The sequence below is a fragment of the Periplaneta americana genome, chromosome 16 (genome assembly GCF_040183065.1).
Source record: "Periplaneta americana isolate PAMFEO1 chromosome 16, P.americana_PAMFEO1_priV1, whole genome shotgun sequence".
Lineage (NCBI taxonomy): Eukaryota > Metazoa > Arthropoda > Insecta > Blattodea > Blattidae > Periplaneta > Periplaneta americana.
The window spans coordinates 71,078,090-71,090,946 of record NC_091132.1 but is presented as its reverse complement, the minus strand read 5'-3'; positions in this window follow the sequence as shown (position 1 = coordinate 71,090,946).

Sequence of the window (12,857 nt, the reverse complement as noted above, 5' to 3'; positions counted from 1 at the left end):
CATTATTACAATATACCAGGACCGATTTCACAGCATGTACGTTCCTGGCCTAGATCATATATACCCCAGATAGGTCGGCCTTATAGGCTTTGACGTTAACAACTTTTGTCAGGTTTACTACGCTGACATCTAGTTGTTACATAAGGAGTCACGTCATAATTCCTATTTGAATTGCATTAGCGACTTTACTGCCATCTCGTGTTCGTTTACTGCGGACGGGTGGCGATCCTGGCGATTGTTCTCTTCAAAGTGCTGCCGATTTTGACATAGCGATGAGCTATCTGTTACATATATGATCTAGGGTTCCCGGGGAAAAAAGAACAGATGTTCGCCGGGAAATTGTTTGCCGTAGCGGCGGACTAAAATTCTTACCTTAATTAATACTTAAGCCCTTCCTCTCTTTACCTTCTTTCAAAACATGTAGCGTTTCTCGCAGAAGAGGCGGACGCTCCTGTCTGATGTTCTAATTTCTTTAGCGATTTGGAGGTGAGTGTCCGAAGTTTGCACTTTTTTTTGTCTAATTTAACCTCTAGAAAGTTTCCTGAGCCCTCAACATCTCACCGGATACTCAGCCCAAGTGGGAATCGAACCCACGCCCGAGCACAGCTTCGGATCAGAAGCCAAGCGTCTCTGCCGACTGAGCTACATTGGTGGCTCCTGCGTTGTTCCTTCTAGAATTTCACGCATACTGCTTGATTTATTGAAATCATGTTAAATTTATTCAAAAACATCCTGTATCATTTTGTAACATTTTTGGCTAAAATACTCTTGCAATTAATTTCGTTCTCCCTCTTAAGGGGCTTGTTGACACGCAAATGGGGTGTGTACTCCCTGTCTGCAAACACAGCAGCGGCTCAGCCATTGTTGCCAAGTCGCGAGTATCCCGCCCTCGGGTTATTGTTTCTTTCGAGTTGCTTGTTATCCCGGCTAATGAACGAAGCGCCATCTGTCGAGTGTCAGATCAAATTGACAGCCAACGTGGCGGCGGCCGCGGCTTTTCTTGTCAACCCAAGTCTTCACTCTGTGGCCCGCGATAAAACAAGATCCTAGCAGTAGGGTTTTATGTCCCGTTCGTTAAACGAAAGATTTCATTTATGGTTATATTCTTTTCCGTTTTCAAATAATGGTTTGGACGCAAAACCGTTTCGACGTCACACATATTCCTATCGTTTTCATGACATGCCGTGGTCTCTGGTTCCTATAGATTTCTGTTTTAGGACTTGCTTTTATATGTGTGTATATATATATATATATATATATATATATATATATATATATACATCATTTATTATTTTATTCCAATCGTTCAAGAATGGATAAAAATTATACCGTCATAATTACTTGTAATAGTCACTCTAAGTGGCACACTTCTACAGATACTGATACAATGGACTCTCCTAAGTTCGACAGAACAGAATTGAAAGTTCTGTCCAATAAGGGTAGTGGGTGTGGCAGGTGAAATGAATCCAAATCCTTATTGGTTATCCATCGACGAATACAGTACTGTACTTGCATTTTCTGCCCGCCCCGAGACTTGTGTATGCGCTTCTAGTACCACAGTGGGTTTCGACAGTTCCTTCTCACAAACGGCACAATTCTCAAATAGAAAAAGAGGAGTTCATTAATTTCAATTCAGTGATCAATATGGATGCCCTAATCAATAAAATATTCTGTTTTCCTTTAGCAAAAGTATCACTACAAGACACAGAACCAATTCCCATTCAAATGGAAAACCCACTTCTTAGTGCCCGTATAGGGGCGTGTCTAATTCTCCTACGTAAGCAGTCGAACTTGATTTGTGTCGAACTTAAGATCTTCCACTGTATATGCACAAAATCGTATTGAAATTTGCATAATGCCTAATTACATGAATAAGTTATAATTTTAATGAAATAGAAAAAAACATATGTGCGACATTTCATGGAGGGCTAAAGCCTATCAACTTACTATTGGTTTCGCATCCACATGACGTAGCAAAAGTGAACGATCATCTAACAAAAACAGGATAACGTATAATTTGCACGATGATCCTTCCAGTCATTGCAGCAGGCTTGTGAAATAGGATTTCGTTACTCGCTATATATCTCCATTTTGATCACCAGTCCTAAGCGCTGGGCAAAATTTCATGAGAAAATTTTTCCCCCATGAAAAATGCAACCTGCGCTCTTTCCGAAACGCTAGTCCAGAGTATGACGTCCTAGAACACGCAACACAGACAGTAACTAATTAATTTAGCCTATTCTTAAAGGCTGCAATATGTAAATAAATTAGTTTTAAGAAACTGTTTCGTCTGTCTATGATGAATGTCAAAAATGGCCACGTTATCGTTGGCTACATACACTACTCCGTCGATGTAATAGAATGCGTTTGAGTCTAAATAAAGAAAAAAACAGTACAATGTGATTTGTTTTTGTGACGAGAATCCAAGCCCCTGATGTCGGGAAGGCATCGTGTCACAAACACTTTCATGTCTGAGTATTTATGACAAAGTAAATATTATTCAACGCTTTGAAAAGGGCATAAATGTTAAGGATATTGCTGGAGAGAGTAGGGTAATATATATTTTTTTCTTTTTTTCTTTCGTTATTTAATCTTTCATTTACTGATTTATTTCTTTATTTATTCCTTCACACAATTGATTGATTGATTGATTGATTGATTCATTCATTCATTCATTCATTCATTCATTCATTCATCCATTCATTCATTCATTCACTCCTTTCTTTACTTATATATTTACTTATTTATTAGTTAATGTATATATATATATATATTTATTCATTCATTTATTTATATATTCATTCATTTATTATTGTATTTTCTTGAGATATATATTGTAGGAAATAAAATTAATTTTTTATTAACGTGTATCAGATTCGCTTTTAAGGGGATAGGCTGGTCAATTTTGTAATTTCCACATTTTTACATTTAGAATTGTGAAACTTTCACAGCATGTACTTCATATTCACATAATACCCACAATATACTAATAAATTGTTATTAACATTTAATAATTGTTGCAAACAAAGAAAAATAAACATTATGAGGATATATTAATTCTTTTAATAACTCTAGAAGTATTCGAGATAAATTCATGAATCTTTTTTTAAAGTGAAGCTGGTATCATAATCTACATTTGTGGGTATTTTTATTTTCCTAGGACGCATTTTACTACTTCAAAATGCTGTCTAAATGAATTCTAATAAAAAGTGTTGCACAATTATAAACAAATAATTATCATCCTGATATCATTCAGATTACATTCATCATCCCCCCAAATGGAGATAATATAATGATGAACATATGCTAAAAATTTCAGCTCTTTATCTCTAATAGTTTCAGAGTTATTCAATAGTGAAATTCATCAATATAGGAAAATATGATTATTGAGAAAACTGAAGTGAAAGTTACAAGTGTTTTTTTATACAGTAACTGATTCTTTTTTAAACTTACCGATCTTCTGTTGGCCTATGGTCTTCTAAAATCCTCCAGCACTGTATGTGGTACCTTCCTTTTCTGTTTTCTTTTGTTCAACTCTCAGTTTAGCTGATCTGACAATCTGTCTATCCTTCTTATACTTTTCAGTGGTGCGAATCATGTACAGGTTAGTTCTTCTTTCGTCTCTTCTCCTATATCTGTGGTGTTTCTACCTGGTGACAGGCCACTTTCTTTCTGTCGTTGTACAACAGTACAGTATAATCCAGAATTATATTCTGCCACTGCCTTTAGAACAGCTAATTCAATTCGGTGTCTATGAAAAATGTAGTCTTAGGACACTTTGACCAAATTATGTTGTGTATCGACTCGTTTGAATTTTGAGTTCTTCCTTCCACACATCTTTCAAGAAGAGATTCATGTGCTAGTCTACTATAGAGAGGAATAACTGCTTTTAGTACATTTTTATTGATTGGTGTATGTATACAGTCACCATGTTTTCCAGGGTCCCCACCCTTTGCAATCGCCCTATTGTAAAAACACCAACTTTCTTCACCTGTTGGACACTTTATATTCCGGGGTTCATCACCTGTAGAGGAGCAGTGGTATAATGTAGCATATATATTATACTTCATAGCCTGCACATTGCCTAGATTTTGGACTATACTATTTCTATAGTAACGCTGTAAGGTTTCTATAGTTTTGGCTTTCAGACTACCTTTTGTCACCCCACCAAGTGTTATACCCATCTTACTACTTTCTCCGACTAATTTCTTCAATCCAGTACCTAATCTTTTGACAACATGGTTCACAGTGCAGACATTTATATAGCAGCTGATTTGACGGGTAAAAAGTCATTGCACACAATTGAGTGTAACATCAAAATTTACGGAAAGAATTATGGTATCCAGATAAAATATAAAAAAAAATGTATTTTTCATGAAAATTCATCAAAAATTGACCAGCCTATCCCCTTAATAATGAATTGACAACTCTTAAATTCTCATTTCCGTATGATCGATTTTTTACTGTCCATAATATTCCTTGACTTTCTTGTTTTACAGTCAACCAAAAATGGTTGCCGAATGCAGGGAACTTGTTCCACGTGTTAGTTAGTTAATCAGTCAGTCAGTTAGTTAGTTAGTTAGTTAGTTAGTTAGTGGGATTTAACTCTGGCTATTTGCGCCCTCATCTAAAATTCTTCAAGAACAAAAGAAAAAAACAATAAAAGAGACTGAATGCTAACACAAGACTAAAACACGTTGTCTCTATAAAAACCAGGTATACAAATGCAGTTTCCATAAGGTGATTCTTAAGAAATTATAAATGAGAGCAGTTCTAAGAACTTAGGTAGTATTTAAAAGGAAATAATAAAATAATAAAACGAATACCACTAGAGATAAATTTTCTGGCGCATTTCAAAACAATACAATTTTATAAAATATCCGGACGTAAATGTCCGAAATGTCAAGTATGTGCTCCACATGTTATATGTAAGTAAGTGAACACTGACTTTCTACTAAATCGACGAAGCAGTGTATTATAAAATTGGAGAAGAATAAGATAATCAAATTTACATAATCTAAAATATATAATCTTTTTTTTTTTTCAACTATCGTCGAGCAAAATATAAATTATTTAATACATACTTTTGAAAGAAGTTCAAATTTTACATAATGTCCCCTAATTTGTATACAGGCTTCAAAATCCGGACAGTGTACTTTTGGAGAACAAATGGGATTTTTTAAATGTTAGCTTTCAGTTGTTACATTAACGAGTTTATTGCAAACAGTTGTTCGAGTTTAGTGGTAATTCAGTCCGGTTGGATGTGTGTTTTTTTTCCAAATCCTGTTGCCAGTAAATTCAAAACACTGATCTAGAAAATAAAACTCGTTACTGTAACAAATGAAAGCTTACACTTGCTGTACAAATCGTATTTCTTCTGTGAAGAGACAGTGTTCGAAAAAAACGTGTTAGGTAGCCAATATATGAATAAGTGAAATAAGACAAATTATGAATATCAGACATTTAAATCACGGAGATTGTTTGTACCGAGATATTTGGAGAAAAAAGGGAGGCATTATTTGGCTGAAATTTCTAATAAAAACATCAGCTATTAAATAACCAGTCTGATACCTCATTTTTGAATTGGAAAGAAGTGTTTGCATTTTCTACGTGACATAAATTTGAAATCCAATTGGCTAGAACATTAAAAAAAACAAGGTGAGTAGATTAGGTCTAAATGGTTATGAGATGAAATTGAGGTAATATAATGTAATTTATAAAGTCGTAAAAGAAAGGTGCAACGAAACTAGAGACGACAGTTATATCAAAATTTCAAGGGATTAAGAACATTAAGTAATTTTAAGGACATTAAAACGTCATGGAAACTAGAATAATATGTAAGAATAAATAATAGGGACGTGAGAATGGGGTTAACTTGGTGGAGACTAGGATTATGAAAATTGAAAAACAGGAGGGGTACCGTAGAGAAGATATCTGCCCCATTGCGGCATGGGAGAAGACGCGTTCCATATAGTATTAGAATGTCAAGAGACAAACACTACAAGAGGAAAGCGGTTGGATAAAAAAAATTGAGTATGAATAGATATTCAGCATTTAGGAAAATATGTAATATAACTAATGTGAGAGAGTGAAAAAAAATTAGACAAATTTTTAATGATACTGAAGGTAAATGGGAAGAGAAAGTTAAAATTAACGGTGTATTAAATTGATCTTAGAGAGAGAGAGGCGGGGAGGGTTGGGGAGAGGGAGGAAAGTTTTTAGTGTGACTTGGCATAGGTGAATAAAATTGTAAAGTAAGGCAGATCTGGGGTAATATAGAATTGTAACTGGTGTGTCATAAGAATATTATGGATGACTAATTATATGTCATCATGTATCATATCATATATCATATCATATCATATCATATCATATCATATCATATCATATCATATCATATATCATATCATATCATATCATATGAGGCGTTTAGTTGCAAAATCAGATACATCACTGAAACATAATTTTTCAGTATGAAGGAAAAACGTTTGCAAGGAACCAACGATTTGCAACTAATACTACTTTTCATCATACAAATCCATGTGATGTATCTGGCTTTGGAGCGTAACAATGGTATAGCAGTTGTAGAATCATATGAAGATATGAAATATAACATTAACTCATTTCGAAAAAAAAAAGTGATGTATCTGATTTTGCAACTACACGCCTCATATATCATATCATATCATATCATATCATATCATATCATATCATATCATATCATATCATATCATATCATTTTTGAACTCCGCAGTTGATACAACATCTCTTCAATAGGATTGGGCAGCTCTCAGTTGATATCTAGCACATGACATCCGATCGGATCCGCAGGGGTTGACATCTCGCGGTGGGGGTGCAAACTAATGAGAACATTCCGGCCCGACACCTGTTAGGACACAATGCTGCTGTCACTTCAAGATGTCGCCCATATAACCACCTTCTCCTCCCTTGCACTCATTTCTTCCCTAATTGGAAGGTCCGTGTTCCGAGGGCATTTATGAAGCTGGGGACATCGGGACTTGCGCTGATGAAACTTAAACACCGTGAAGTAGCTTTATTCAGCGACATCAGTGAAACTTTGTATCGTAGGCCATGCTTAATATCAAATACGATGCGTGAGAGTCTGTATTTTAATGTTGAAGGTATCATCATCATCATCATCATCATCATCATCATCGTCATCATCATCATCATCATAATTGGTGCCATCATTGTGAACTGTTAAAACTCTTTGGTCCGCTCCGCTTTCACTCTTATGAAGATTTGAAACAACACTTGGTAACCTACATACGGTAGTGTTCCCTGAACATGTTGCCAGCACGGCAAAAAGCCGGAAGCCAAACAATGAATACAGTATCAGAAACATGATATAATTTCTTATGGTATGGTATTTACAGGACGGTTCAATTAATGTACCCAGCTCTTCAGTCGTCCGAGGTCATCTATGTTGCCCCTTGTTTTAATCCAGTCATTTTCTACTGGCCAACCTGTGGCATCGGAGCGTGTTTCCCCTCTCGGAGCAGAACCATCAGAGAAGAACATCTCCATCCCTTCCATTACCACTCTTCCTACTTTGCTCTTACAGTTATGCTTCCCCTCTCAAGGAGCTCGAGAGCAGAGAAGTATGACGTCACAGAGCCAGCAGTTGGAAATGCCTGCTTTAATCTCTCAAAAATGTGATTCTTTCAAGGTCCATAAGAGAGACTTGTGAGAGACCGTTTAATTTTGGAAAGTGATTTCCAAAATAGCGATCTCTTAGGTTTGCTAGCTTTCACATTCACAGAACATGTGGTAGGCAGTTTCATCAGCCTTATAACATCTCACATAAGAAGGTCTATGTTTAAGTCCCATCTGAAGGAGTAATCCTACCAACCAGGACAATTTTCTTGTCCTCTTCCTAGCTTGAGTAGTTCTCGTGATCTGCTCTTTCAGGCCTCGCCAGTAGTATTTTTGAATGCTTGCATCCAACAGTAGATTGCTATTGTTCTTTATGTTTCTTCGTCATCAACTCCTCAACAGCCCGCGTTATACGACCATAAGACATATTATCTATAGCAAGTTCGGGTACTACTAATGGATTTTCAGAAACTTCTCTGGCCAATTGATCGTTGTTTCATTGCCCTGAGTACCACTGTGTTCCGGCACCCACATCAATTCAACAGAATACAGACCTAGAAACAAATTTTGGGCCACCTGAATTTTGAAAGTTCCAGTAAGCACTGAGCGTTGTATTCTGTAACTAGTCTCCTTTGCACACGCGTCACTTCTGAGGATAAACGGATGACATGAATAAAGACCGGCTGTTCGATTTACAATACGGGAATGATAATAGAATAACTCACGGAGGTCCCTAATGTTCATCAGATTGAAATTAGGCTACCGTCTCTGTGTATTCGCTTGTCTCGCCCATTGCACCCTCTTGACGAGTTTTGCATCGTGAGCGTTAAACAGAAAAGTAGCCTACTACAGCTGGCGCCAGAGTTTTTGGCGTGTGTCCTAGAGTGTAGTGCCCAGTTCGTGAGCATGTTGCTAGTGTAGATGAGAATGGTACCACTTCATATACACGTCACATCAGCTATTTGCCAAATATAGTTGTCAGACTGACTACCTTAAAGGTAAGACACTAGCACTTAATGTTCCCATAACTTATTTCACACGCCAAAAACGGTGACGCAGACTGTACATCTGACAGGTAACATTCTTGGTAGGCTAGCTTAGTTGACAAAGCGCTGGCATATGACGATCGCGGATCCGTGTTCAAATCTGGGCAATAACTGTCGTATTTAATTAAATAAGTAAATATGAAATAAGGAATTACAATATTGTGAATGTTTGGCAAAAGTCTTCTTGGAATGCGAAGTATTTTGAGACAATCTCAGTACAACTTTCTTCTCGAACAGCGTTTACGAGTAGATCCAGCTCTTCGAATGGCGGTACACTGACTGAAATCACCATTACATATAATCGATTTATTTCTTTATACTATCTTCAATGAGTTGAATAAGCAGAAGGGAGTCTCTTCTCATCTCAATACAATTTTCTGTACCGTTAGCCGAGCGTGATGCAGTGATAGGGGTGGCAAAGCATCCCTTATTACGAGGGATGCGTGACTCTATTGCCAGCACATCCAAATAACGCTTCCATGTTATATTGAGACTTACGCGTTTACATTCGACATTCCCACTTGTATAGAGCGAGAATCGTCCATTGAGATCTTGCAAGGTGATGCCATAACAGTTACATGGTCTTCGGGGCCGAGGGTGATCATCGATTTTGGCAAGAGAGTAACCAAAAAGTAAATATTAGTGTTTTGCGCATCAGCAATAACATGTCTAACGGATTTACATTGTTGTGGATCATCTGTAATCTTCGAATTGCGTTAGATCCGAACGCAAAGGCAGCGTCGGGCCTCATTGCTAGCCAAAGGAACTGGATAGGTGCCCACCACGAATGCTTCTCCACTTATTAAATTTGTATGCCATATTAGTGGAGGTTGCAAACGAAATCGTTCATTCCCAAAATAGCATTTTTTTTCAAGAAATAGAAAAAACTGTATCGAGCATTCACTTTACCCCAAAGTGAACGACAGTTTTGTGTGTCGTGCATGTTGTTCTAATGGTGACCATAATCATGATTTTAGTATTTTTTTGTGCATTTTGTACACAAAAAATATTTTGGAAATGTCCGATTTAGTTTTGAAATAAGAGGGAAATGTTCACTTCTATTCAAAAAAATCTATTTGATATTTAAAACAGTAAAACATACACTTCACTTACATCAACTGTATCATACTTGCTCACTTACTTACTTACTGGCTTTTAAGGAACCCGGAGGTTCATTGCCGCCCTCACATAAGCCCGCCATTGGTCCCTATCCTGAGCAAGATTAATCCAGTTTCTATCATCATATCCTACCTCTCTCAAAATCCATTTTAATATTATCTTCCCATCTACATCTCGGCCTCCCCAAAGGTCTTTTTCCCTCCGGTCTCCCAACTAACACTCTATATGCATTTCTGGATTCGCCCATACGTGCTACATGCCTTCCCCATCTCAAACGTCTGGATTTAATGTTCCTAATTATGTCGGGTGAAGAATAAAATGGGTGCAGTTCTGTGTTGTGTAACTTTCTCCATTCTGCAGTAACTTCATCCCTCTTAGCCACAAATATTTTCCTAAGCACCATATTCTCAAACACCCTTAACCTATGTTCCTCTCTCAAAGTGAGAGTCCAAGTTCAACTGTATCATACACATAATTTAAATTAGATTTTGACACACTAACGAGAAAATATGTTCCCCAGACCTCTATTTGTGGAATCCACACCTGTGGAGTAACGGGTAGCGCGTCTGGCCGCAAAACTAGGTGGCCTGGATTCGATACCCGGTCGGGACAAGTTACCTGGTTGAGGTTTTTCTGGGGTTTTCCCCCAACACAATATGAGCAAATGCTGGGTAACTTTCTGTGCTGGACCCCGGACTCATTTCATCGGCATTATCACCTTCATCTCATTCAGACGCTAAATAACCTAAGATGCTGATAAAGCGGCGTAAAATAACCTACTAAAATAAAAGGTCTATTGTGGGAAGGTGGCGGCCTGGCTGGTGCCTGCTATGTATTCACCCGTACCGTAACACTTTTACACTAATTTCAATTAAAGAAACATTTAGATCTACTATGTGAATTCACATTGCATGAAAATAAATAGGATGAATTGAATAGCTTATCTCCATAGATATCCTTCACTTCCATTCTACTGTATCATGAAAAAAATGAATATAACACTTTTACAATAATTTCAATTTAGCAATAAGATATTATCACTCTTGCACATAGAAGTGGAAAGGACCGATTTTTAATGGATTGGTAATTGAAACATATTCGGAATGTTGAAAATGTCCGTTTGTGATACAAAAAAGACAATAAAAATATTGGCATTAGTATGATATGAAATTATCCAGTTTTGATTGAAAATACTGATTTTACCCTAGGCCTACTGTTTCTCATGCAAATGACCGAGTTAGAATAAAAATAGTAACATATTCAGAAGAATGCCTCTCTAAACATACCGAAATCGTAAAAAAACTCATTTTTTGTTTTCGGTTGAAATGACCGTATTTATTCGCAACCTTCACCTTTCTTGTAGTAGTTACTTGACAGATCTACGTGAGTCGTAATGTCCCTATCAGGCAAGGAAGAATCTGAGGTCTCTGGTGCCTCTCATGCAGATTTATTTATTTATTTACTTACTTATATTTATTTATTTACTTATTTGTTCATGCATTCATTTATTTATCTATTTATCTAGTTCTTCATTTATTCATTTATTTATTCTTTCATTCATTCATTTATTCATTTATCTATTTATTCATTTATTTATTCATTTATCTATTCATTTATTTATTCATCTATCTGTCTATTTATCCGTTTATCTATCGATTTATCTCTTTATCCATTTATCTATTTATCCGTTTATCTATTTATCCATTTATCTATTTATCAATATTTATTCATTTGTTTGTTTATTTACTTATTTATTTATTTACTTATTTAGTTATTCATTTACTTATTTATTTATTTCGTTATTTATTTATTTAGTTATTTACTTATTTATTTATTTAGTTATTTACTTATTTATTTATTTACTTATTTATTTATTTATTTAGTTATTTACTTATTTATTTATTTGTTTAGTTATTTAATTATTGATGTATGTATTTATTATGTATGTATGTATTTATTTATTTATTTATTTATTTATTTATTTATTCATTTATTTATTTAGCTTGTATTGATTACTAGCCTGTACCTGTATCTTACATGAGGCTGGAGGTCCTAGCAAGGGGAAGGTACCAACAGATGAAACTTGTGTCAAATTGTAGGGTTTGGAGACTGCAAACATTTTACAAAAGCATTCATTCATTCATTCATTCATTCATTCATTCATTCATTCATTCATTCATTCATTCATTCATAACTACAAGTGCAGCGTTTCTCTTTGAAGAGGATGTGCAATCATGAACTGTTGTTAGACAAACAATAAGCCAGACGAATTTACAAGTACACAACTTACGTAATCGCCTTACTTAGACGAAGCTGGATTCTGTTTTACAGTTATGTTTTAATTAATGCTAATTACAGAACTCACCGTTACATCGCTATATCGAATCCGTTTTGTAAAGTGGTCTTGCGTAAGAATCTGCCTGTTGCTTCTCTCTCGTTGCAACATAGCTTCTGTTTTTTTCTTTCTTTGTCTTTTCCTATTGCGGTGTCAGAGTGTTATATTTAAAGCAGATAATAGACAAATACTGCGGGCTTCCCTGGTCATATGGTCGACACGGAAAAGGGCACCGTTCAGACAATAACACACGACGAGAGATAAACATCGAGTCCCATGAACAGAAGATAAATCTCTTATATTGCCCACACCAGGAATCGAACCACATATTACTTAGATGTGAATCACGGATGCTAAACACTAAGCTAAGTCGGTGGCGGTCTAATTTAAAATTAAACACTACCTTCTTATCGTCAGTTCCGTGGTTCAGGGAATTTTAACTTGGCCTAGGAGAGTTAAAAAAAATCAAGGTGCTCTCTGCTTCCCAATCCCAGCTTAATTTTTGGAATTCCATCACCTGTCATCCTCTTCACATGTCCAAACCATTCTAATCTTCATTCTTCTATCACCTCTAAGACTTTTTTAACATCCTTAATTTCTGTATTTTTTTATCTTTATTCCTTTTTTATTTTTGAGATGCCTTTCTCAAAAAAACCATCTCGGTTACTAATATATATTTTTTGTACGTCTTGTGTCCACTTTTCCGCTCCATAGAGTGATATATTTCTTTGTACTCAGCT